We start from the raw sequence: 27774 nt of genomic DNA, 5'->3' as shown, positions 1-27774 counted from the left end.
GGGGCAGTCAATGTCCACTGCAGGACTCGGATTATTGAGGCGGATAGCGGGGTTTTTGGGTCAGGCGGTGCGGAGCTGTCCTACAACGCGGCCATCCAGCAGTCGCGCGTAACCAGAGGTAGAGTTCTTAATGTCATGAGGTAGAGTTCTTAATGTCATGAGGTAGAGTTCTTAGCGCCAAAGTGATTGTGTGCTGCTGTGGGCATGCTTCGAATGTTAGGTTGCAGCTATCCATGTGGGAGAGATCTGTTGAGGAGGAGGTCTTTGAGCTGCTTTTTGAATTGTAAGTAGGAGGAGTTTGTCCTGATATGGACTGATATGGAATTCTAGATTTTGGGTGCATTCCCTGTGAAGGATCGTGATGCGGTTCTTTGTTTGCGAGTTCTCGGAGGGATAAGGAGTAGGGTGTTGGTGCTCCTCAGGCTTCTCGTCTGGCCGGCCTTCTGTAGTTTTGCAGCCAGTTATGTGGGTTTCCCTGTGTGCAGTGCTTTGTGCGTGAGGCAGGCAGTTCTGAAGTTGGCCCGCATTTCAATCGAGAGCCATTATAGCTCCTTGAGTGCAGGGGAGATGTGATCATATTTCCTAACTCCTGTGACCATTCTGGCTGCAGCGTTCAGAGTTGGTCTGAGGGGAGCTAAGTGAGATTTAGCTGATCCTGTGAAGGTTGCAATCCCGTAATCCAGTCTGGACAACACTAGGGATTGAGTAGCTTGTTTGAGGTCGTTCTGAGGGATGAAGGGTTTTATTTTGTTTAGTAGTTTTAGGTTGAGGAAGGCGTTCTTCGCAGTGTTCTTGATGTGTTTGCTCATGTCTAATTTGGGGTCCAGGGTGATTCCCAACGATTTAGCAGAGTCGGCTAAAGTGGGGTTATAGTTGATCGCATCAATCACTTTTAGCCATTCTGAGATTTGGGGGTTATCCTCAGCATTGGAGATTAGGAGGATTTCAGTCTTGTCTTGATTGAGTTTCAGGTGGTTTTAGGTGGTTGTGTGGTTCAGTCTCTTAATGTCATCAAGGGAGGAGGTTTCCAGGTAGATTTGGGTGTCGTCTGCATAGAGGTGGAAGGGAATGTTGGATTTTTTTGAGTATGGTGGTGAGGGGTTCCAAGTAGATGTTGAACAGTTGCGGGGAGAGTACTGATCCTTGGGGGACACCCCGTCTAACGGGGAGTGGGTTCGATGAGAAGTTTTTGATTTTTATACTTTGGGTGCAGTTCTGTAGAAAGGAGGTGAACCACTGTAGTGCCACCTCTTCTGCTCCAGCTGTTTCTTGGAGTGCTTTAATGAGTAGATTATGGTCAACCGTGTCAAAGTCTGCCGATAAATCCAGGAGTAAGAGTAGGCAGCATTGGCCTGTATCAAGAGATTTGTGCATGTCATCAATTACATTTAGGATTGCTGTCTCTGTACTACATCCTTTTCTGAAGCCTTATTGGTGATGGTCTAGGAGGTTAGTGCTGTCTAGGTGTTGGGTGAGTTGGAGAAGACATCTTTCCAGGACTTTCGCTAGGAGAGGGAAGTTGGAGATAGGTCTTAGATCTTTTGTGTCAGCGCCCGTTTTTTTCAGTAGAGGGGTGACTTGGCCGGTTTTGAGACAGTCCGGCATGACTCCGGTACTCAAGAGAGCTGTTTATGATCTTGGTCCAGTGTGGGGCTAAGGATAGTTTGAGTTTTATGGCCAGGTATGGGATCCAGTATGTGTGCTGAGGGTTTCATGGTGGCAATCATTTTGACGATCTCTGCTTCGGAGATGGGGTTGAAGGAGTTCCATAAGTTAGGTGGGTGCTCAAGTGTGGTAGCTCCATTTGTCTCTGTGGGCGCTTTGCTGTCTGGGGACCTGCTTTGCACGTCCAGGGAGAGTTCTATCTTGGTGATTTTGTCGCTGAAGAAATTGGCAAAATTGTCACACATCTTTGGAGGCCACGACATTGGTCGACAGGAGTTTGGACGTTTGTTGTCTGATGAGGTTAAAGAGTACTCTAGGTCTGTTTTTTTGCATTGTCAAGGGCATTGCAAAAGAAGGCTACTTTCTCCATCTTTATGTGATTTTTGTATTTCTTTCAGGTTGATTTGAGTTTAGCTCGTAGGATTGAGGACGTTTTTTTTGCCAGAGTCTTTCTACTGCTATTAGTTCCCGTCTTTGGGAGTTTATGTCTGTGTTGCACCAAGATCTAGATGGTATGTTTCTGACTCTTTTTAGTTTCATAGGGGCTATTTGGTCGATAATGGAAGTCATAGTAGTGTTGTAGTGGGAGGTGAGTTCTGTAGTTGAGAGCTCGTCAGAGTTGCTGGGAAGGAGGGAGCTTATCCGTGCCTCCAGGTCTGTGAGGGGAATCTGACTTAGATTTCTCGCCCAGCAGGGGGGGTCCTTCATGCCGGGCTTGGCTTGGATCTTTTGGTTTAGGTGTAACAGAATTATATGTGGTCGATGGAGACTATGTCTGCTTGAGCGATAATGGCATCGAGTATAGAACCTTTGTTGTGGTTTTTTTCTGTGCAGTGTTGTGTAAGGTTGCTGTTGCTTAGTAGGTCATTTAAGGGTCTGATTAGCATGTTGTTTCATCATTCCAGTGGAGATTGAGGTCACCTAGGATGATGATGATGTTGGAGTCGTGGAGTGCGCATTGAGTGATCAGGTCGGAGAGGTGTTCCCCGAAAGTGGAGGTGTTTCCTGGTGAGTGGTATAAGAGGTGGCAGAGTAAAAGTCTGTTCTCATTCATCCAGATAGTGGCAGTGAGACATTCGAAAGAGTTATATTTGGGGGCGTCCCTTTCCCTCACGGAGATGTTGTTCTTATGTATGATTGCTATACCCCCTCCTTGTTTGATTTTTCTGTCTTTGTGGATGATTGTGAAACCTGGGGGCACAAGCATGTCCATATCTGGGGGAGAGAAATCGTTCAGCCAGGTTTCAATGAGGAATGTGATGTCTATGTCATGTGAAAGGATGGTCTCTGCCAGTTCTGTTGCATGTTTGATAGCCGACCTGCAGTTAATGAGCATGCAGTTGGTGTTGGATCCTTTATTTTTGAGATTCTCACTCGGCTGGGCCCTTGGGATATTGGTGAGGGAGGCTGGGGGTCTGGCGGATCTGGGGGGGAGCGGTCTCTTCTAAATCCGGTGATGACCTGGATCTTGAAGTAGGAGGTGATTTGAGTTGGCGACTGAGGCTGTCGGGTATGAGTGTTGGATGGGCTTCCGGGGTGTGGAGAGGTTCATTAGGATTTCTGAGAGGCCCCTTATTATCGTTTCTAGCTTACTTTCCATCAGGGCGCGTCGCTGGGACGTCTCTCTGTTGGAGTGGGTAAGGGTTTCCAGGGAGGATGTTGCGGTTCTTGTATTGTTGGGTCTCTATGTCTGGTTCCATATGGGGGTAGTGGTCGAGCTAGCCCGTTGAGCCTTGGGAGGCCTAGTGTGATTGGTGTCAGTGTCTGTGGTTGATGGGTAAGGGTGTATTCCGGGATCTCTCTTGGCAAAAGTCTTGCGCTTGCTTTGCGAGATCTCATGGGGCTGTAGTCTATTGTGGAATAGGGAGTCGGGTGAGCGAGAGTTGTGCAGGTGTGCTGGGGTATCGAAAAGCAATGGAAAGATGTAGTCAAAGGCTTCCAGGTTGTCGTTATTGACTTGGATCATGACAGTGCCGTTGGTGAAGATGGACACTGAGGTGTAACCGTTACATTTAGGGCGGTTTGGGAGTGTGATCGCTAGTTTGCAGCTGTACGGAGTGTTGGTTGTTTTAGATATGCTCAGGCGGGTTTTAAGGATGTTGCTCCAATTGGCAGGTCTTAAGGTGTGGAAGATTAGGTTCGTTTTTAGCTGACCACTGGAGGAGCAGTGGTATATGTCCACGAATAGAGTTTCTGGGTGCTTCTAATCACTCTATGCTTGTGGTTTCTTTTTGCTTTTGGAGTGAGGTTGGGGGGGAAAGTGATGGGAATCATTTTTTGTACTGTCCCAAAAAACTATTTTCTGATACAAAACAATGACCCCATACCTGAGGATTGTTCTCCAAATGGTCAGAAATGGTGATTTTTTTAATATTTAATTCTTTGACTGTAAATGGCTGTCGAATGTGAATCATCACTTTTGGAACTAAAATGAGTATGTCTAGAGTCATTTTCATGCTAGAAATCGGTCAAAATATAAGTTTCTGATTAGGAGGAAAAGTCTATAAAAATGACAATTTTTGTCAGTGGGAGGCCTTATAAAGTGGTTATTCAATATGAGCTGCGATACAATTGACATTTTGACTCCTTTTCTGTACAGTCCAAAAATCAATTTTCTGATGAAAAACGATGACTCACGACCTGATGGTCAGCAATGGCGATTTTTTGGATGTTTAATCTTTTGACTGTAAATGATTGTCGGATGTGAACCATAATTTCTGGAACTAAAATAAGTGTGTTTAGAGGTATTTGTATGCTCGAAATCTAGCAAAATACATGCTTCTGAGTAGGAGGAAAAGTCTATAGAAATTGCAGTTTTGGTCACTGGGAGGCTATATAAAGTGGTTACTCAACATGAGGCGCGATACAATTAACATTTTGAATCATTATTTGTACAGCACGAAAAAATCAATTTTTAGATGAAAAGCGATGACCCGATGAACTTTCTCCAAATGGTCAGTAATGGCGATTTTTTGAATGTTTAATCTTTTGACTAAATAGCTGTCGGATCTGAACAATCACTTTTGGAACTAAAATAAATGTGTTTACAGTCATTTCATGCTTAAAATCTGGCAAAAAATAAGCTTCTGAGTAGTAGGAAAAGTCTATAAATACGGCAATTTTGGTCACTGGGAGGTCTTAAAAAGTGGTTATTCAACATGAGGCGCGATACAATTGACATTTCAAATCATTTTTTGTACAGTCCAAAAAATAATTTTCGGATTAAAATGATGACTGCCGGACCTGATGAACCTTCTCCAAATGGTCAGTAATGGCGAGTTTCTTGAATGTTTAATCTTTTTATTATAAATGACTGTCGGATGTGAACCATCAATTTTGGAGCTAAAATAAGTGTGTTTAGAGTCATTTTCCTGTTCAAAATCGGGCACGATGTAAGCTTCTGAGTAGGAGGAAAGTTTAAAAAAAAAAAAGGCAATTTTTGTGACTGGAAGGCCTTAAAAAGTGGTTATTCATTATAATGCCCGATACAATTTACATTTTGAATAATTTTTTTAGTCAAAAAAATCCATTTTATGATGAAAAACAATGACCCGGGCCTGAGGAACGTTCTCTAAAAGGTCAGTAATGGTGTTTTAAAAAAAATATTTAATTATTTGACTGTAAATGACTGTCGGATGTGAATCATCCCTTTTAAAACTAGAATGAGTATGGCTAGAGTCATTTTCATGCTAGAAAGTGGTGAAAATATAGGTTTCTGACTATAAGGAAAAGTCGATAAAAAATGGCAATTTTGGTCAGTGGGAGGCCTTATAAAGTGGTTATTCAACATGAGGAGAGACACAATTGACATTTTGACTCATTCTTTGTATAGTTCAGAAAATTTATTTTCTGATGAAAAACGATGACTCCGGAACTGATAAACCTTCTCAAAATTGTCAGTAATGGTGATTTTTTGACTGTTTAATTTTTTGACTGTAAATGACTATAGTATATGAGCCATCACTTTTGGAGCTAAAATAAATGTGTTTAAAGTAATTTGCATGCTTGAAATCGGGCAAAATATAAGCTTCTGAGTAGGAGGAAAGTCTAAACTAAAATTGCAGTTTTGGTGACTGGGAGGTCTTAAAAAGTGGTTATTCAATATGATGCGCGATACGATTGAAATTTTGAATCGTTTTTTGTACAGTCCAAGAAATCAATTTTCTGATGAAAAACGATGACCCCGGACCTGAGGAACGTTGTCTAAATGGTCAGTATTGGTGATTTTTTGAATATTTAATTCTTTGACTCTGAAGTGTGTGCTAGAAATCGGTCAAAATATAACTTTCTGATTAGGAGGAAAAGTCTATAAAAATGGCTATTTTGGTATCTGGGAGGCCTTATAAAGTAGTTATTCAACATGAGGCGGCCGCCCTGGAGCGGAGGAGGAGCCGCACGGCAGCAGCAGGCGTTCCCCTCCCGGGCAGCGTGAGTAGCGGCAGCACGCGTGAAGCCTGCTCTGTCAAGGAGGAGGAAGCTGTCCTGACTGGTGAGGAGGTGGGTAAGACGGAGGAGCTCCATGAATCTCACAGGCAAACCTTGAGTCTACAACAAGGGCAAGAAAATCATCTGGATCCAGCCCTGCCAAAGGAAGGTAAAGGGAATTGGGGTGTGTCATTGAGGCCCCCGAAATCGGCACACAGGGGGAGAAGACAGTCTCCTACGAGGGAGAAGGCAGCCAGTGGAGGGAGGGAAAAGGGTCTCCCCCCTTCCCACGCAATAAATAACAGGATCCAGAGAAGGGATTTAACGCTTGTGCTTTTCAGCGGTGCGAGGTGAAAAGTCAAAGCATCAAAGTAGGAAGGGGCAAAGTAAAGTCTGGTGAGCACAAGCCAAAAATCACCCCCTCCCTAAGATCATATTTTAAAGCACAACCCATTGTGGTAGATATCGCAAGGCAGGCAGAGGTGCTCAGGAAAGGATCAGAGGCTCAGTCTAAGAGCAAATGGTGGCTACGGGAGGCTTCCCTCCAATAAACCCCTCAAGTAGTTACATATAGGAGCGGCGGGGGATACTAATGCCTTCAGGGTCACCACACCACCGGACCAGAGGGGGGAGGTGAGCCAGCCTTAGTTGAAATAGGCTCTGGAGACCTCATAGGGACTCCGCCAGCATCCATGGAAGCGTTGTTTCGTACCTTTTCAGAAGACATCAAAAAGGGGTTCGCAGTATCTGAATCCAATCAAGGTGAGATCAGGACTTTCTGTGAATCTCTGGAAAAGAAGATTGATCTCCTAAACTTGAGAACTGAGACTCTTGAAAACTCCGTAGGGGTATTAAAAGACGAGCTAAGTACAACAAAAGCTGATATATTTGCCCTCAAAAGGGAGTAGCAGGAGGTTCAAGACATGCTGGAACAATTAGAGAATAACTCTAGAAGAAGTAACCTTTGCGTCTTGAATGTACCAGAGTGAAACGAAGGAGAGGACCTAAAGTCCTTCAATGTCACACTAATAAAGGAAACGGTGCAGATTGAGGAGTATGAGCAAGAGCTTAAGAAAGACATCCAAAGGGTGCATAGGGACCACTTTAGAAGAAATCCGAGCAAAACCAAACCTTGAAAGATTCTCCTGAACTTTCATTCCAACCCCCTGAAGGAAAAAAGTTTGAATATGGCCCTGAAAGCAAATCACTGAGGGGGAAAGACTTCTCATTTGAAATACGTTCCGACCTTGCCCGAGCCACCTTATATAGGCAATGGGAGTTGGGGAGAAAACTAGGCGAGTTAAAAAAGTTAGAGGCTGTTGCCCAACTCAACTCTCCAGCGTCCCTAAAAGTCATGCATGAAAACAGAATGCATAATGTAAGATACGAGAGGCAGACAAGCTTTTGGACAGCATGTAGAAAGGTGACGCCTAACATCTGGACTTTCTTTGCCTGGTCTCTCTCCTTCTCTGTCACGTTAAAGCCTTTCTAATTATTCCTAGCCGAGTGGGGGGCTGCACGTAGGGGGGTAAACAGATTAGTATATAAATAAATACATAAACAAAATGAACAGGAAAATCAAACAAAGAGGGAAGATATACATCAAACTTGTTATGGTTATGGCAACTGCGCGAAAGAGAGCTATGGAAGCGGGGCGTCTCCGGGTGTAGCAGAAAGGACTATCATCAAGTCCAGGATAGTAGTGGATTGGGTTCTCCAGGGTAGGATTCAGGGGGGTTTGGGGAGGGCGCACCGGGTGGGGACCATGTAGGGGGAAAAAAACAACCAAGAATTCCTATTTTCCTTAGTCAGTCCACCTTTCTCAGTTAGAAATGTTGTGGTCTGGTTCTCGCTTTTTCTTTCTTTTACGCCTCAGATTCGCTCTAAATTCAAATCATCTAGAGAATGATACAGTTTCTATCTTGGAATGTGAAGGGTTTGCCTGTTAAACGAAGAAGGGCTAAAATCCTGCAATATATTAGAGATTTCCCAGCACAGGTCATTATTTTACAAGAGACACACGTGTCGAAAGATGAATCTACTGCGATTTTAAAGAAATGAAAATGGATCGAACAAATTATTTGTACTGATCAAAGCGCCAACATTAGAGGAGTGGTGATATTAATAAAAAAGCAAGTCAAGGCATGCTTATTAGATTAATTAGTTGATACTGGCGGAAGGTGGGTCATCCTCAAGGTATAAATGCTGGGTAATCTCATTACCCTGGTAGGGTATTGAGGCCCAAACCATGATCACCCTGACCCCTTAAAAACCATCTTTGCAAACTCGCTAGATTTTCCAGATCCCATAATCATGGCTGGTGATTTTAACATTGCATTAGATCCTAAATTGGATAAATCATCAAATAGCAGAGCCATACCTTCCAAATCACGTACATGTCTCCATTCAATGATGAAGCAGATGGGACTCAGCGATGTTTGGAGAGACAGATCTGGCATCCAGTTAGGAGTCTGTTATTTTAATGGGAAGTATGGCCATAAATCTAGGATTGATTATGTCTTGGTCAGCCTTAGCTTGAGGGGAAAAGTCAAAGACATTGGATATTTGACACCCCACGTATCCGACCATTCAGGGGTATACCTGGATCTGGAAAATCGGAGGATTGGTAAAGTCTGGACTCACGATCGAACGCTGGTTCATGATACAGAGGAAATGACCCATTTGAGTCTTGAGACAAAGGACTTTCTAGACCACAATGTAGGGTCAGCTTTAACCCCAGTAGTCTGGGACTCCTTGAAGGCATATCTAAGAGGGAAAATCACCAGCAGACTATGCATTAGAAATAGGGAGTACAGGGAAGAGGTTGCCCAAATAGAAGCAGAGATGAAGATCGTGGAGGTGGGCTTGAGCAGTACTGCAGAAGTAGAGAAGCATCAGGAAAGAAAGATCAAACTGGAGAAACTAAAGGAACAGCTTGACACTATTCTTCAGATGAGGGTCATGAAGTGATGGGAGGCAAGCAAGCTTGCCCATTTTGAATATGGCGAGGGGGCAGGCAGACTATTGGCTTGGAAAGCAAAAACAGATAGAACGTGCAACCTGATAAAAGAAATTGAGGATGGTGAAAGCAAGATCATATTAACCACCGACAAAGGGATAGAGGGTGCCTTTTCTGACTTTTCAGAAGACAGGGTAGTTAATAGATCTGAAGCTGAGGAATGGTTGAGTGTGAGTACTCTTAACCCTTTGGATACTTCACAACAGCAACTCCTGGAGCAGTAAATTACCCAGGAAGAGGTTAACAGAGCCATTATGTCCAATAAAGGAAGTGCGGTGGCAGGCCCAGATGGTCTGCCATCAGAGCTTTATAAAAATCTGGGTGAGGTTTTAATTCCAGTTATGACCCAGCTCTTTAACAAGATCCTAAGTGACAGGAACAAATTGCCAGGCTCTTCGGGTTAGGCAACGATCACTTTAATATTGAAGCCAGGGAAAAACCCAGCAAGTTGTGAGTCAATTCAATTCAATTAAGCTTTATTCGGTACAAGTTAATGACTATAAAAGCACAATACACAAACATGATAAGAAAATACAAGGGCAAGTTATAGTAGACATAAAATAAATAAATTAATACTAATTAAAAATTAGGAGTATTTGCACCCTTGATTAAAAACACATACTTTTCCTGGAATTGATGCATTTGTTTAAAAAGGTTGCAGTATAAAAACAAATATCCGCAGATTGCAAGTTGAAAATCAGTTTCATTGCATGCTCAACTGTCCGTGTTTCATATTTAACAAACATCGGTTTGAGAAGGGCAATACGAAAATTAGAATACAATTTACAAAACAGCATAAAGTGCAATGTACTTTGCGTGGAAATCCCGTCACATCTACAAGGCCCATATGGATGTTTTTTCATTGTTGGATGGGCTACCAGATGGTGCCCCATTCCAAATCTGAGTCTTGTTAACACAAATTTATGCGACGGTCTTGTGACCAAGGTTAAGTAGACAGGAAATCCATCCGTAGATAAATATCTGTTATAAAACGTGACAGTGGACAGAGTTCCAGCGGCAAGAGCCCTCTTTCTCTCACCAAAGGCCAGAAAAACCCTTTTTAGCTCGACTTTGGGGATCAGTAAAACTGCTTTGGGATCATTTACAATGTTCAGGTTAAAAATATCTGAAAAACATACAATGATGTATTTTATCCAGGGTATTGCTACAAATTTGTCTAATCGCAAACAGTCCTGGATAATAGACCTAGTAAAAGACTTCTCATCCTTCAGTCAAATAGACCGCCAGGTCATCAAAGGCCTAAGGGATAAAAAGTCAAGTAGGTAATTAACAGATAATTCCTGATGACTCAAAACATTGGAGGCCGATGCTGGCAAGCATAGAAGTTTTTTAATGAAAATGTTTTCTTCCAGCTGCAAGTTATGGGCGCAACGATAACCCCAAATTCCTGCCCCATACAGTGCAATTGTTACACATCTGGCCTGGTAAATTTTAAGCATGTCCTCAGTCCTACGGTCCCCAATTTTAGCGGCAAATCTAAAGATGCCGTGGGCATTTCTAGCCATTTTGTTGCGTATATTATTGAATTCATAAGTCCACTTCTTATCACTAGAAAAGGTAATACCTAAATAACTGAATTTATCCACTTGTTGCACCTTTACATTGTCAATAAAATACCCTTTCATAGTCTGTTTTGGATTCTTGGGACCACAGATCATGGTGTACGTTTTTCCTTTGTTAATAACTAATTTCCTATCTTTAATAAAGGATGCAAAGCTATCCATCAACCGCTGCAACCCTACAGGAGTTCTGGATAACAAAACAGCGTTATCGGCGTATAATAACACCGGCACTGAGACACCATTGATCATAGGAGCATCTGCGTTAACTTCCTTTAAAATAGCATCGATTCCATTAATAAATAAAATGAATAAAAGAGGAGCTAAAACACAACCCTGCCTTATGCCACGTTTGACACTAAAGTTTGGGGTACATTCTCCCTTCCTACCAAAACGCACACAAGTTTTTAATTTCTCATACATCCTGGCAAGAAAAAATATTATACCCTCCGGTGCTCCCATATTCAACAAGGTTGGCCACAAAATTGAGTGGTCAACCATGTCGAAAGCGCTGCTTAAGTCAGCGAAGCATAGGTACATAAGGCCGGGTTTTGCATCACTGTACTTCCCGATCAACAGTTCTAAATTGACACATTGATCAAGCGTACCCCTGCCTTTCCTAAAACCATACTGGCTGTCTGCCAGAATACCATCCTGTTCCGCCCATTCTTCCAGTCTTACAAGCATAATTCTACTCATAACCTTTATAGAGTAGTCCAATAAGGAGACAGGGCGATAATTCTTTGCATCAGACCTGCTTCCTTTTTTGTAAATTGGGACGATAATAGACTCCCCCCCAGGTTGGAGGGGGCTCCATACAAACAGCAGCATTGAAAACAACGGCCAGCAGGGGCCCCCAGACTTTAGGTGCGGCTTTATAGACATCAATCGGGACTCCGTCCGGGTCTTGAGCCTTCCCGCCCTTACTCGCCCGAATTCCACTTTCAACCTCTTCCACAGAGATATCGAGTGGCAAAATAGGCCAACTAGATGAACCAGCATCAGTAATTTTACCAGAGTCAAAAATAGTCGAAAAGTGGGTAATCCAGCCTTCGCTGGAAACATTAGCTGTTAACTCGGGTACACTGGCCTCTTTGAGAAATGGAGAGTTGACCGTTGCCCAAAATAGTGAGCAATTAGAAAGTTCTGCAGCTTGGTTAAGTAAATCCCAAGCTTGCTACTGTAGAATCACCTTCCTAGATTTAATAGCGTTTTTATAATCTAACCTTAAGTTTATGACTAAGTTATTATTCCTAGGCTTCATTGCTAAAGCCTACTTGAGGCTAGTCAGAGCTGCCGAACAGGTGTGATCAAACCAGCCAGGTCCAGTTCTTAAACAACCCCTGTTACGACCGGTAAACTTAGCATCAATGGCAGTGTTGATCCCTTTAAAAGAAGAAAAGACCCGCTCATGGTCGAATCTATTTTCTAAAATAAAAACAATGTCTACCAAATTCCCCTTTATTATAGATGTGGTCAATTCTGAAGCTTTCTCCCCTACCCACCTAAGTCTTACCCCGTTAGCCCGGTGAGCTTCTATATTATCAATTGTTGTCCCCACCTCTACATCACTCTCCTCCCACAGAGACATGGCCACAATAATAATATTGTGGTCACTTGTGACCGATATTTCGATTTCCAGTGGGGCAAAGCAGTCGACAATACTAGAAGATACTAACACATGGTCAATCACTGAGTTAGAACGCCAATTTTTGAATGTAGGGATGGGCAAGCCGTTTCCATCCTTACAGCAATCCAGTATTTCTAGGTCATGACATCCCATTAATTTATTGAAGATTTCCCCATAAGTATCATGACCAAAGTGCGGTACCTCCCATCCAGCGTTATTAGTGACCCCACATGCCTTTAAAGGTAACAATTCACACAACGTAGTGTTAAAGTCCCCACACCAAATAATATCAAATACAACGTTAGATTCCGAACTCAGAGTATCAATGGTATTGGCCAAATCTGTTACTATTCTACCCCTGGTGCTGTCGAATATATTATTATAATAGTTGATCAGAAGGATATTACGGCCTTTGCCTTCAGAGATCCAGAGCATCTGAACAAGATCACCTACCGGTATATACTTTTTCACCAATATTCGGCGATGAACCGATATAAGTGTAAGTAAACCCCCCTTAGCTCTTCCAGGTCCCTCTCCTCGTGCTGGCAGATTATATGACACAAATCCCTCATAATCAACATCTCTTTTGCACCAGGTTTCTTGGAAACATAAGATGTCATACTTGTTGATAAAAGTTTCCCAACCTGGATCTCTTCCCTTAGATTTTAAACCGGCCACGTTCCAGCAAACCAATCTGGAACATGCGCCTATTCTGGTAGCATTCCTAGTTACAGGACCAGTAACATATTCGGTAACAGTGGCCCCCCCAATAAATTGCCCCAAATTGCATGGATCCACAAGACCCTCATGGACGATATCTGCCTTAATCAAAAGGGGCGTGGGTGGTGTGACCGTAAATATAGTTTTATCAACACAGTCGTCTACACCAAACCCTTTAGTCCTCACTGAGTACATCTCACTCTCTTGTATAAGTCAATCATTAGAGTCCAGGGAACTAAGGACATGAAATCTATTTTGGGTTGGGATACCAAAATGAGGTCTATAGGTAGCCGGGTGGGTAATGATTCCGCTACTCTCACGTTGATTGCTATTAAGAGGACTATAAAAGAAACCTAGCGATCGAACGCATACATTGACATCAGAGGTTGGAAGGGATACAGCTCTTAGGAGGACAGTGGCAACATGTTGTGGGTGTTTAAAATTTACAATCACACAATCCCCCTTCGATCTTTTCTTAGAACTCCCTATCCATTTAACTCTCCTGGTAGTCAGGACTTGGTCAGAGAAGTTTAACGGGAAACCGCATTGCCTATTCAACCATGATAAACTTTTATTTTTTAAAGAGTCATGTGTTTCTTGGTAACCCCTACTTTCTAGTGGTGGGACATTTGTTAATACCACCACATATGGTGCACACTCGGGCGGAAGATTGGTAACGTGTCCTCTATTAATTTCTTCCCAGCCCTCGTTATTTTTAATAACAGTAGTAACCTGATTGTCACAGTGAATTGGCACGTGAGGTGATATGGGGTTAGCTATGACATTTTCCTTACTGCCTATAGCCTTAATAGCAAGAACGCCCTGGGTATTGCATTTACTATTAATTGTGGCAGTAGTTACTCTTCCTGGTTCTTCCAAGGCCTTTTTAAGAAGTCCGCCCAATCTCGCGACTTCTGCCGTTAGATCTTCAATTTTTGACACAAGAGGGTGTATAATACCTCTGATCTTTAAATCAATAATATCCGCTAAGTTCTTTGTCGTATCAACATCTAAACTAACATTGTTCGACTTAGCAGCCACATCTATTTCAGGTTGTTTTAATGGTGAGGCTACCCGTTTCCTTACAGTTTGTGTCCCCCCCTTCTTGTTTTGGGTTTTCCTACATGTTCTAACTGCCCGCGCTACTGGGGTAGGGCAACATTGTAGTACCTTATCAGGGCAATCCTCTAGATCCACTAAAATGGGGGGGAGTCTGCTCAAGGTCGGGCAGTCCCTCAACCAAAACATCCACATTAGTAATATTAAATCGACTGTTCTCATCCAATGATATAGGAACTGACGGGCCCTGAGTAGGGGTTACTGGTGGTGGAGAAATGCTTATCCCTAATGACTGTCGCCTTTCAGTATTTATTTTGCTCACCACCTGCACCAAGTAATTATCCATGGTACGTGGCCCAGAAGGAGCCTTCTGTTTCAACATACTGGTAAGAGACAACAGCCCAAAACAAAGCTTACTGAATTGTACTAATAGTTATACCATCAACTGGTAGAATTACATATGTAAAACAAATGTGACCTAAAACAATTTCCCACACACAATATAATGTGTCACAACTCACTGAGTGTTTCTATCTTTCAGTCAGCAGTCTCATAGGGTCAGAGTCTCTGGCCCAGCCCAGCCTCTTCTGGCCTCTGAGGGCCACAGAGGGCCCGCCCTTTGCCCGGGCTTAGCCCGGCGCCGCCCGCGCGCGTCCCGCGATGCGGAGGGAGCCGCGATCTTTTGTGCGCCTCCGGGCGCGTGGGTATCGTCACCGGGCGCTCAGGCGTCTGGGGGTTGAAGTCCTCCTCCCGCAGTGGCGTCGGCAGCAATGGCGAGGGAGACACGTAGGCTACAGGACCCAGGAGCGGCGACAAACACACAGGTAGGGCAGGGCGCCACTAGAGTCCGCGAAGTCCCCCGAGCGCAGATGCAGTCCTCTGCGTTTTAAAGTTGTGAGTCATAGAGACCCATATCGCTGCTCAATGTGGATGATAAGATCTTCGTCAAGGTCCTAGCTAACAGGTTAGGCACAGTAGCAGGTGATATGCTGTACCTTGACCACAAGGGCTTTGTTAATGGTAGAAATCTCTCTGACTCACATACAATCTCATTGGTGCAATAGATCTTGCAACAACATACTCCCTTGCAGCCATGACCTTAGATGCTTCAAAGGTCTTTGATAGTCAACTGGGTATATCTGACGGCCGTATTGGAGGAATACAACATTGGCAAAAACGTTCGCAGAACCATCCAGTTGATATATAAAGACCCATCTGCAAAATTGTTGGTCAATGGCAACCTAACCAGTCTTTTGAAAATAACTAGGGGTACTGGACAGGGCTTCCCCCTATCTCTCCTTTTTAATTTGTACATCGAGCCATTTGCTCAGAAGCTGAGAGATGAGGCAAGCATTTTACCATTCAGGTACGAAGGATGGGTTAGAAAATTGACCCTTTATGCCGACAACATACTGTTTTTTCCTCTGACCTCTCCACTACTCTGCCTGCTGTAATAAAGCATGCCGAAGATTTCAGTAGGATATCTGCATATGATGTTAACGCAGGAAAAACAGAGGTTATATCTTGGAACCTGAAGGTACTGGGGGTACAAATAGTGCAGGACATCAATAAAATTAAAGAGGCCAACCTTTCTAATGTAACAAGGGAGTGCTTGTGGCTCATGAAGAGCTGGGTTCACCTCCCATTATCAATCTTGGGTGGGTGAACCTGGTCAAAATGATAGTTCTCCCTAAAATTACCTTCTTCTTTAATGCTATCTCACTGCATTTCGGCAAGCCTTCCATTGATAAACTCCAGCAGGCTATTAATTCCTTTATATGGGCCTACCAAGGAACCAGAATTGCCTGAAGAAGCTGAGACATAGGAGGGAGAAGGGGGGACTATCCCTTCGGACTTACAGTACTATGCCTGGGCTTTCCAACTGTCCCTCTCCAGATTGCTGATAACAACCCCAGATTGCGCTGGGGTAGGGGCTATGTTCTCAGCAATGTTGAGGGGTGCTAACTTGGTCCAGGAGGGTTTCATGTTCAAGTATGGAGATCGTATGTTCTTCAAAAAGATAAGGTTAAAGGTGTTACAGGCGATGGGCAAACATCAGAAGGCTGACGGGCCTTAGCTATTTTTCTAGCTGTGCCCCCCTCTGGGACTCCCCTGGAACACCGGACTGTTTAAATGACTAACTAGTGCAGCCACTTAGGTAGGCAGGACTCAGTGTATGGGAAGATTTAGCTCAGGAGGGCGCACTTCTACCCTGGCTAACGCTTCATACCATTCTAAACGGGGGCATCACTAAATTCAAATATATCCAACTCCAAAGCTGGGCCCAAAACCTGAAATCCCCTATAGGTATAGTAAACGTCTTAGAGGAGCATTTGGTGAAAAAACCTCTGGGGAAAAAAGAGGTTTCCGTATGGTACTGGAAAATTGAAGAGGCAATAGACGGGGACTTCAAACTTGCAGAAGATCTGTGGGGTGCTTGTCTGCCAGGAGAGCCCTGGGAACAACTCTGGCAAGCATCACTGGGCACTTTGTTCCTCACAATTAAGCTGGCATGGTTAAGGAGGAATCAACTTTTTTCAATCCACAGGGCTTATCTAACCCACCTAAGGCTATCAAAGATGACGAAAGGACCTCCTGTAAAATGCAAGAAATGCGGCCTGGAGAGAGCATCAGACATACATCTGTTTCAGGAATGCCAGGCCATCCTTGATTTTTGGGTTAAGGTTGGTGAAACCATCTCGGTCATCCTAGGTTTCTAAGTTAAGGTAAGGTAAGCCCGTCTATGATAATTTTTGGAATTTCCAATGTAGTTATAGACCCAGCAAGAGCTTTTCTCTTTTATGCCATACTATTAGCCTGAAGGGAAATAAGTCGAAGATGGGTGGAATATGCGCCTCCTCTATACACTGACTGGTTGACCCCAGTTATCTCGACATCCAAGTTAGACCTGAGAGGGACCCAATCCAAGAGGAAGAACTGGAACTTTCTTTTGAGATGGCTAAATACAGAGCCAAGTGAAAACTGATTAGGGCTCCGACTCGTGGCTTTTTAATAAAAAACACTCTATGATTAATCCACTCTTGATCTCTCTGGACTGTGATGGGCCCCTCTTGCTTCCTCACTGCCATGTTTAGCAGTCGCTGGTGTATACCGGACCAAATCTGAGAGTGACCTTACCTGTTTGGGGATGTATCCTTCTAGCGTGCAGCTGTACCCGCAGGGGGGCTGTTAGAAATGGGGGTCTCTCGTTGGCAATGGCTGGCCACTGTCCAAGTAGGGACCCTTCTTCCTAAGTCAGAGTAAGCCGACTACACCCTTTGATAACCCCTCCTCAACCCTGTGGTAACGTAGCACGAGCAGCTAAGCTTATCTCAGCGGCAGTGTGTGAAGCATTTATGACCATACACAGTAACACAGTGAAGAACACTACAAATGGACACAACTCAAGTAGTTATAAAAAATAAGTATCTTTATATATAGACTTAACACAAGACCAATAACAGTAAAAATCCACACTACTAAAAAAAATAGGGTTACTCTAAAAAGGCTGCAAAAATAGTTCAAGGTGCACAAAGAGGTGTTCAGTTCAAGAAAGTGGTCTCTGCGACCCTTTTACTTACAAGGGACCTGGATTCTGTAGCAAAGCAACAAAAATGTTGCTAAGGAGTTGTAGCAATGATTTTCCTCACGCTAACCAGCGATGCGTTGAATCCTTACCGCAAGGGAGGATGATGCGCTGGGTTACAGGCAGGACAAAGCGACAAACTTCTGCACGCTAAGCCGGCGATGCGAAAAAAATCCTTGCCGTGAAGGGAGGATGATGCGCCGAGCCTGTTGCGCATGCGATCTTGTTGCGATGAAAGAAAATGGCGCTCCGCGAGGGAGCAACAATCCTGATGCGATGAAAATGGCGAACGCTCGGCGTCCGCGCTGCGATGTCGTGAAGCAATGAACTCGATGCGATGATCTCTGGTTAGCGAGCGTTTTGAGGCCCGCTAACATGCAATGCCATAATCTTCGGGTTAGCGAGCGTTTTCAGGCCCGCAGACAGGTGATGCGATGATCTCCGGTAGCGAGCACTCGGCGGCAGCAGAGCGACGATTTTCCTCACGCTTTCCAGCTGCAGCGGCTCGCTAACGGGGGTTAGCGACGATTTTCAGCGCTCTCTTCTCCACAGTAGAACTAGAGGCCCTGGAACTCACAGGAGCCTCACCTGCAGAAAGAAATCCTCGCTGGGAGGAAACAGGAGGCTGGTGGTGGAGTCTGATGTGCCTGAGACTCCTGCAGGAGGCTAGCTCTCTTCTAGCCCTTGGGTGATTGCTGTAGCAAAAATAAAAGTTCCTTCAAAGTCCTTTTCCTCTTCTTCCAAGTCCAGTAGTAACCACTGCAGGCCAGTCCAAGAAACAGCACACAAGCACAAGGACAGTCCTTCTCCTGCAGGTTCCTGTAGTTACACTGACAGAGGTTCTTCTTGTTGTCCAAAAGTCTTTGTTCTCAGAAGCTACAAGTCACTGAACCCAGCCAGAACCAGTTCTACTCAGTCCTGGAGCACTTTGTTTACCTGACTCCTCCTTTCCTTTCAGAGTGCAGGGCAGAGACATCAGACGCACCACTGGAGGTGGAGCCAGCATTGTGAAGGGAAGGCACAGCCCTATTCAGGTCCCAGGTGCAACTCCTCCCACCCATCTAGATGCAGATCTCTCTATTCACCACTGGGACACCTCACCCTGTCTCCTGGAATTCCCCAGCCCTGTCACTCCAAAACCAGACAGCCAATACACATAACAGCAGAGCACACTGGAAGGCTTAGGCATGCAAATACCTACTTTCAAAAAGTGGTATTTTCAAACACAGAATATAAAAATAAACTTCACTAAAAGATGTATTTTAATATTCTGCGCTCAGGCATACTAAATTCGTTTTTCTACCATGTTCTTTGGGCCAGTTAGAACTATAGAATGTAATAGTCAAACCTCCCATTCTGACCTATGGAGAACAGGTAGCCTTACAGTAGTGAAAAACGAAATTGGGTGTAATTCATTACCAGGACATGCTACACACATCAGAGCATGTCCTACCTTACACATACAATGCACCCTATTATAGGGGTGGCTTACATGATGCCAAGGGAAAGTTCAGGGGCTGGGAAGTGGGTGCACTTCACAGCCAAGATGGCAGTTCTCGACTGCACACAGACACTGCAGTGGCAGGTCTGAGACACACTTTACAAGCTGCTTCTGTGGGTGGCGCAAACCAGCGCTGCAGGCCCACCAGCAGCATTTGGTTTACCAGCCCTGGGCACACACAGGCCACGCTACTAGGGACTAACAGGTAAACCAAATAAACCAATCATGGATATACCAATTCACATGTCATATTTACAAAGGGAGAGCATATGCACTTTAGCACTGATCAGCAGTGGTAAAGTGCCCAGAGTCATAAAGCCAACAAAAACAGGTTAGGAAAAATTCATGAGGAAGGCAAAAAGCTTAGGGATGACCCTGAAAAAAGGGCCATTTCCAACAGGGGCGAAATCCCGTACCTGCTTTTAAGAAACGTTGGGCACAGGCGGCTGGTTTGGCTAACATGGTCAGATGTGAATGAGGGCAAAAGAAAAAAACATGAGGCACGATGCAATTGACATTTTGACTCATTTTTTGTACAGTCCAAAATATTAATTTTCTGATGAAAAATTATGACTTCGGACCTGATGAACCTTCTCCAAATGCTCAGTAATGTTGAGTTTTTTACTGCTTAATCTTTTGACTATCGTATGTGAACCATCACTTTTAGAAATAAAATAACTGTGGTTAGAGTCATTTTCATGCTTGAAATTGGGCAAAATATAAGCTTCTAAGTAAGAGGAAAAGTCTATAAAATGACAATTTTGGTCACTGGGAGGCCTTAAAAAGCTGTTATTCAACATGAGCACGATATAATTTACATTTTGAAACATTTTTGAACAGTCCAAAAAAATCAATTTTCTGATGAAAAATGATGACCCCTGACCTGAGGAACTTTCTCCAAATAGTTAGCAATGGCAATTTTTTTTAATGTTTAGTCTTTTGACAATAAATGACTGCCAGATGTGAACCATCAATTTTGGAGCTAAAATAAGTGTGTTTAGAGTCATTTTCATGCATGCCGGGCAAAATATTAGCTCCTGAGTAAGAGGAAAAGTCTATAAAAATGGCAATTTTGGTCACATGGAGGACTTAAAAAGTAGCTACTCAACATGATGAGCAATACAATTGACATTTTGGATCCTTTTAGTACAGTCCAAAAATGCAATTTTTTGATGAAAATCGATGACCACGGAACGAAGGAACCTTCTCCAATTGGTCAGTAAAGGTGATTTTATGAATGTTTAATTTTTTGACTGTAAATGACTGTCAGATGTGAACTATCGCTTCTGGAACTAAAATAAGTGTATTTAGAGTCATTTTCATGCTTGAAATCAGGGAAAATACAAGCCTCTGAGTAAGAGGAAAAGTCTATAAAAATGGCAAATTTGGTCACTGGGAGGCCTTAAAAATTCGTTATTCAACATGAGGCACGATACCATTGGCATTTTGAAGAATTTTTTGTAGAGTCCCAAAAAATTTGTTTTTGGATGAAAAATTATGACATCGGACCTAAGGAACCTTCTCCAAAAGGTCACTAATGGTGATTTTTTTAATCTGTTGACTGTGAATGACTGTCGGATGTGAGCCATCACTTTTGGAACTAAAATAAGTGTGTTTAGAGTCATTTTCATGCTTGAAATCAGGGAAAATACAAGCATCTGAGTAGAAGGAAAAGTCTAAATAAATGGCAATTTTGGGGACTGGGAGGCCTTATAAAGTGGGGCTTCAACATGAGGTGCAATACAAGTGACATTTTGTACAGTCCAAAAAATCAATTTTCTGATGAAAATCAATAACTCCAGACCTGATGAACCTTCTCAAAATGGTCAGTAATGGCGATTTTTTTTACTGTAAATGACTTCATATGTGAACCATCACTCTTGGAGCTATAATAAGTGTGTTTAGAGTCATTTTCATGTTTGAAATCAGGCAAAATATAAACTTCTTAGTAGGAGGAAAAGTCTATAAAAATGGCGATTTTGATCACTGGGAAGCCTTAAAAAGTAGGTATTCAAAATAAAGGCACGATTCAATTGACATTTTGAATAATTTTTTGTACAGTCCAAAAAATCAATTTTCTGATAAAAAACTGTGACCCGGACCTGATTAGCCTTCTCCAAATGGTGAGTAATGGCGATTTTTTGACTGTTTAATCTTTTGACTGTAAATGACTTTCGTACGTGAACCATCACTGTTGGAGCTAAAGTAAGTGTGTTTAGATTCATTTTCATGCTTGAAATCAGGCAAAATATAAGCTTCTAAGTATGAGGAAAAGTAAATAAAAATGGCAATTTTGGTCACTGGCAGGCATTAAAAAGTTGTTATTCAACATGAGGCACAAAACAATTGACATTTGAAATCATTTTTTGTACAGTCCAAAAAAATCTATTTTCTGATGAAAAACTATGTCCCCGGAACTGAGGCACCTTCTCCAAATGGTCACTAATGATGATTTACTGAATGTTTAATCTTTTGACTGAAAATGACTGTCGGATGTGAACCATCACGTTTGGAACTAAAATAAGTGTGGTTAAAGTCATTTTCAAGCTTGAAATCGGGCAAAAATATAAGCTTCTGAGTGGGTGGAACAGTCTTTAAAAATGGCAATTTTGGTCACTGGGAGGCATTAAAAAGTGGTTATTCAACATAAGGTGTGATTCAATTGTAATTTTCAATCATGTTTTGTACAGTCCAAATGAGCCTTCTCCAAATGGTCAGTAATGGCGATTTTTTGAATTTTTAATTCTTTGACTTTGAAGTCAGTAATGGTGAGTTTTTGACTGTTTAATCTTTTGACTATCGTATGTGAGCCATCACTTTTAGAACTAAAATAAGTGTGGTTAAAGTAATTTTCAAGCTTGAAATTGGACACAATATAAGGTACTGAGTGTAGGAAAGTAGAATCTGCTTCTTATGGTTACCCCCACTTTTTGCTTCATGTTATACTGTTTTTGACTAGTCTGACTGGGATCCTGCTAAATCAGGACCCCAGTCTATCTGCTTTCTTACTAATCTGTTATGTTCTTAGGTACACTCCAGATTGGATACTGGGGTACCTTTGTCAGTCCCTAGTATATGGTACCCATGTACTCAGGGCATAGGTACCCCAGAAGCCTCCCATGGGCTGAAGCATGTATTATGCCACCCATAAGAGGCCATGTAAAATGGAAACTACAGGCCTGCCATTGCAGCCTGTGTAAGGTGGTGCATGCACCACTTACTTAAGATATAGGTTTATTATATCTAAGGGTCACTACACTTAAAACCTATAGGTCACACCTATAGCAGGCCTTAACAATCTTGAAGGCGGTGTGCTTGGTTCAAAGTGAAAGGATGCCATTGCATGAGCAGGACACCCCTGCAGCCTACGGAGTCCATTCTCCCGGGTTGTTAGTGCTGCAGCCATTTACGATATATAGAGTGGCATTATGTGACCGCTTGATGACCAACTCTAAAACGGTTGAAACAAACCCTATCATGTTTGGTGTCAAATACTGTGGAATTATACGCCCAAACTGGTAACCAGTGTGGGAGGTATGATTCCGCCTCTCAGAAATGAGCTTTGTGAGGTCCCTGGTGTTCCCGGTACCAGTCTTCTAGTCCGTGGGAGCCCAAAATAGTTGCTGCCGACCAGAGACACATTTCTGCCCTCCTGCTGCTTAGCCAAGCTCGAGCAGGGGAAGGCAGACACATAGGCATCCCAGACAAGATTTAGTGTATTAGGCCTGGGTGGGTGCGCTTGCCAGCGACAAAAGTCTGCATGAGGGGCTCATTTGGTGTCCCTTTGCATAGTCCAGTTCAAACCTGTCCTGGGAGCCATTGGCTCCTGCTCTGGCGCACAACTGGACAAAGGACATGGGAGTAACCTCCCCACTGTCCAGACCCTTCCCTAGGAGGGTCCCTTGAATCTGTTCAACCTTCTCCCGTGGGTACAAAAAGGCTTACCTGGCTGTAGGACCCTATATTTGATGTGGACAAGATTCCGATTAAGAAACCACTGACCTTCAACCATCTGGACATGCTGGACTTCACTGGAATTCGTTTGGGCCCGACTTCATGTGTAGGTCCTGTGGAGCATCAAGGACAACTGAAGACATCTCCCTTGGAGTGAAGGGGTCACTCCCCTGTAACCCAGGCACCACATCTTAACTGACCGGTCTGGTGCTCCTGAGCTCCTATGGACTCTAAAGGCTCCAGCAACACAGGTGGTGGGTTTCCAAGTCTCTCGAGGTCTGATCTGCCCTCTCACCAAGTTTGAGGTCAGAATACCTCGTGGGGCTGCATTACCCTGTACCCCTGTGCACCGCGTATTTTTGCAAGTGCATATGCTTGTTGACATTTCCAAAACAAGTGCACTGGGCTCTGAGTACCCCAACCTCTGTCACCCTTTCCACCAAAGAACTTCATTCTCCTCGCACCGAGTGCTCCGTGGGCTGTTGCTTTGTGAGACTCATCGAGCTCCCCTTGCGACTCCTGTGCCTCCGGCCTGTGGGTCGTCTTGAGGGTCAACTTTGCTTTTCTTGGGCTCCCCTGGTCGCTCTGTGTTTGGTGAGTCTCCTGGACCTTGCTGGTCCAAACCATAACCTTCTTCGACCTTCTGCGTGGGTTGCCGTTGCCAAGGCGTGTTGGTCCTTCAGCCAGACACTGACTCCTCAGTACTTGACCTCCTTCATGGGACAGCTCGTATCCAGCTCCTGGTTGTCCTCGACATCTCCTGGTCCCAGTGGCTGCAGAGTCAAGAACCCCCTCAACGGACCTGAAGCACCGGACATCGGTGGCCATTAGTCTACCGAGCCCTTGATCACTTCTGAGTGACCCAGGCTCTGTCCCCATTGCTTTCAGGTACTCTTCACCAAGAATCCACCTTTAGATTCTGTCGGACACTTTTCTTCTTCCTAGCAGTGGCTTTTCTTCGAAGTCCTCCATAGAGATCAATGGCAGTTTCTAATGCCACTTAAGACCTATGCACCCGGCTTCCCTGGTATGGGTAACTCTGGTACTATGGTATACACGGGTAGGGTGGCTCTCCAAGCTCCTAACTTCAACTGGGTTTCTTCGAAGTCCACTTAGAAGGGTCCTAAAACTCCCATCGAATTGTACGTAGCACGCAGACGTGTTCCCACACTTCACCCGTCCTCCGTGGGGTCCCTACTTACTCACCTTGGGTGGTTCCTTGGGGTCCCAGCAATTCTACATCCTCTAGACACTGTCTTAACTCGAGTCGTGGTTCTTATACCCCTAATGTAGTATATGGTTAGCTCTCCCCCTGGAGCCCACTGTGTATTAGTGTTATTTACTATTGTTTCTGTGCTACAGTATTGTGTGCTTTATGAGTATCCTCGTGTAGAGGGTACTAAGACGTACTTAAAGGGTGTTATATCAATAAATACACATTTTTATAACTACTGTGTGGTTCTCCTTTCATTTAACCAATACTATAAGGTTGCATTCTGGTAAAACAAGCTACTTAACATTCCTTCAAGACTAAGCCTGAAGGCTGCTCTCCACAGCTACCATTTGGATAGCTTTCTAAGGTTATCTTTGAACTCTTAAATCACCCTAAGGGTTGTTTGGACTGGTACAGGGTGGCCACTTTAATTAGTGAACAGCATATACCAGGCCAACTTCTCACATTGGTGTGCAGCGGTTGGGATTCAAGCCTGCATTATTTTACCAGATAAATCTTTGTATTGATTAACTGAAAACCACTAAGTACTAGGTACATATAATACTAGATTAGAATAAGTAAGTTCTACTGAACTTAGGGATGGGTAAGTCAAGGGTCTAGCACGCCCTTTCTCCAACCTCAGAGTTTAGTTCCTACTAGGTTAGGTAGGTGCAACACCGCACCACACTTAGTATGTCTACTACAGGAGATGCCAGCGGCTCTCTGCCCTCTAGATACAGTGAGCTTTCATTTCAAGACTTTAAAAAATATATATTTTATTTAAAAGGTTTTATATAGCGCTGGCTAGACCCGGAGGTATTGGAGCGCTTTACAAGAGCAAGAGTACTCAATAAAAACTAAACACTAATTCAGAGCAAAGAGAACGACAGTCAGGAGAGAGCACATCACTCTATTTCTAATGACAGTCAGGGTTCTGGATGATTCACGAGTTATAGTACAAATAGTAATAAGAGGAGGTAACGACTCCAGGCAGACGAAAGAGTAAGAACAGGGAGAACACAAATTGAAGAGGAGGAGGGCAGGTGAACAGAGAGGGGGGAGCAATGGACAAGGACAGGGGAGAATTTCCTCAGACAGCTAGCAGAACAGAAGTTAGAGCTGCTAGGATAGGAGCGGGCCAGGGGAGGGCAAGGCCGGGGTACACAGAAAGTACGAGTACAAGAGGGAGAACGAAAGGTCGAACAGGTTAGCAGAAAGGCAACCAATACAGGGGAGACAGTTCGCCAGACCGGAAGAGAAATTATAGCCACCAGTACTTGTTGAGTAGGTGACATTTTAGGTCTTTTTTAAAGCTGAGGTAGGAGGGGTTGCAGCGCAGGTCCTGCGGGAGGGCATTCCAGATGCTCTGAGAATTTCCAGAGAAGGAGCGAGTTTGGGTGGATTTCTTTTTCAGTAACCGAGGGATGAGGAGGAGTGCCGTGGGGCTTCTCATCAGTCTGGAGCGGCCAGCTATTTTGAGTTTGTTTGTTAGGTATCATGGAGATTGTGAGTGGAGAGCTTTGTGTGTGATGCAGGCAGTCTTATAAAAGCATCTACCTTCAATGGGCAGCCAATTTAGGGATTTGAGGGCAGGCGTGATGTGGTCAAATCTTTTACAGTCAGTAATGAGCCTGGCCGCCAGGTTGAGCACAGCTCTAAGAGGGGCAAGGTGGATTTTTGGGGTTCCAGTGAGGATGGCATTGCCATAGTCAAGTTTGGAGAGTACTAATGATTGTACTACACATTTGAAGTCATCTTGGGGGATGAAGGGTTTGATTTTTTTGAGGTGTCTGAGAGTGAAAAGTGCTCTTTTGGCCGAGTTATTAATAAGGTCTTTCAGTGCCAAATTTTTGTTAAGAATAAAACCTAGGGATTTCGCCGAGTTGGATAAGGTGAGCAGACAGTTGAGGGCATTGAGGTCAGAGATCCAGCCTTGGATGGGGAGATGGTTACTTTTAGGAGAGAAAATAATAATTTCCGTTTTGTTAGGGTTCAGTTTAAGATGGTTAGAGTAAAACCAAGATTGAATCTTGCTCAGGGTATTGTTTAAATGTAGAACATCAGTATGGGATTTGATCTTATAGTAGAGTTGGGTGTCATCGGCATAGAGGTGATATCTGATCCCGGCTTGTTTCAGAATGAGAGTAAGGGGTTCCATAAAGAGGTTGACGAGAGAGGGGGAGAGAATTGAACCCTGGGGATGCCCAGGGAGGGGATTGGAGAGGCATGGGTTGATTTTTATTTGTCGTGTTCTGTGTTGGAGGTAGGAGGTGAACCATTTCAGAAGCAATCCAATTAGGCCAGAGCGAGATTTCAGCAATTCCAGTAAGGAAGAATGAATGACTGTGTCGAATGCTGCGGAGAGATCAAGGAGGATAAGAAGGCAGGCCTCTCCATTGTCAAGGGAGCAGTGAATGTCACCAGCAATGTTCAGCATGGCGGTTTCTGTGCTACAGCCTTTCCTGAAACCAGATTGGAAGGAATCAAGTAAGTTGAATTTGCCTATGAGGTTGTCCAATTGGAGTAAAGCACATTTCTCCAGGGTTTTAGCCAGAAGAAGGAGGTTGGAGATGGGACGGGGGTTGTTAAAATCGTTAGGGTCAGCATTACGTTTTTTAGGAATGGGCATGATTTGCTCGAGTTGGAGGGAGTCTGGGACGCAGCCAGTGGCAAAGGAGGTGTTAATGATTTTTGTCCAACATGGGGCAATGATGTGGTTATGGTTATGTGCTAGGTTAGAAGGGAGTGGGTCTTTGGTGTGCGAGGCCGGCTTTAATTTCGCAATGACATTAAAGACTTCAAGCTCAGTCACAGGATAGAAATTAGACCAGGAGGCGTTATTTTTCCGTTGTAAGTTGGAGAGGATGTCACCAGAGATAGTTGGAATGAGTAGGCGAGTGGGAGGATTAGGATGGAGGAACAGGTCAGAGAAAGGAGGTACGTCTGTAGTAATTTGGGGGCAGGGCAGCCTTTGAGGGAAGGATTAATCAATTTTAGCAATTTGTTCCGAGAAGAAGTTGGCAATTAGCTCACATCTTTCGATTGAGGCTGCCAGTACTGGGGGGCAGATGAAGATTGTTTTCTGACAATGTTAAAGAGTTCTCTGGGCCTGTTTTAGGCTCGATCAAGTTAGGCACGAAAGAAAGATGCTTTTTCATTAAAAATTTGCTTTTTATAAGTTGATCTTGCACATCTGAGGAGGGCAAGATGGTAGGGTGAGGGGTGTTGTCTCCAAGTTCTTATAGCTAGTCTAAGTTGTCTTCTTTCATTATTGAGATCGGGATTGAACCAAGAATTGGAGAGGATTCTTCTTTGTTGTTTTAGTTTGAGTGGTGCAACTTGTTCCAGGACATCACCAATGGCTTTATTGAAATGTTCAGTGAGCTCATTAGCATTATGGGAGAGAGGGAGGAGTTGTATTT

The sequence above is a fragment of the Triturus cristatus genome, chromosome 10 (assembly GCF_964204655.1).
Source record: "Triturus cristatus chromosome 10, aTriCri1.1, whole genome shotgun sequence".
NCBI classification, from domain to species: Eukaryota; Metazoa; Chordata; class Amphibia; order Caudata; family Salamandridae; genus Triturus; species Triturus cristatus.
This window is presented reverse-complemented; position numbering follows the sequence as displayed.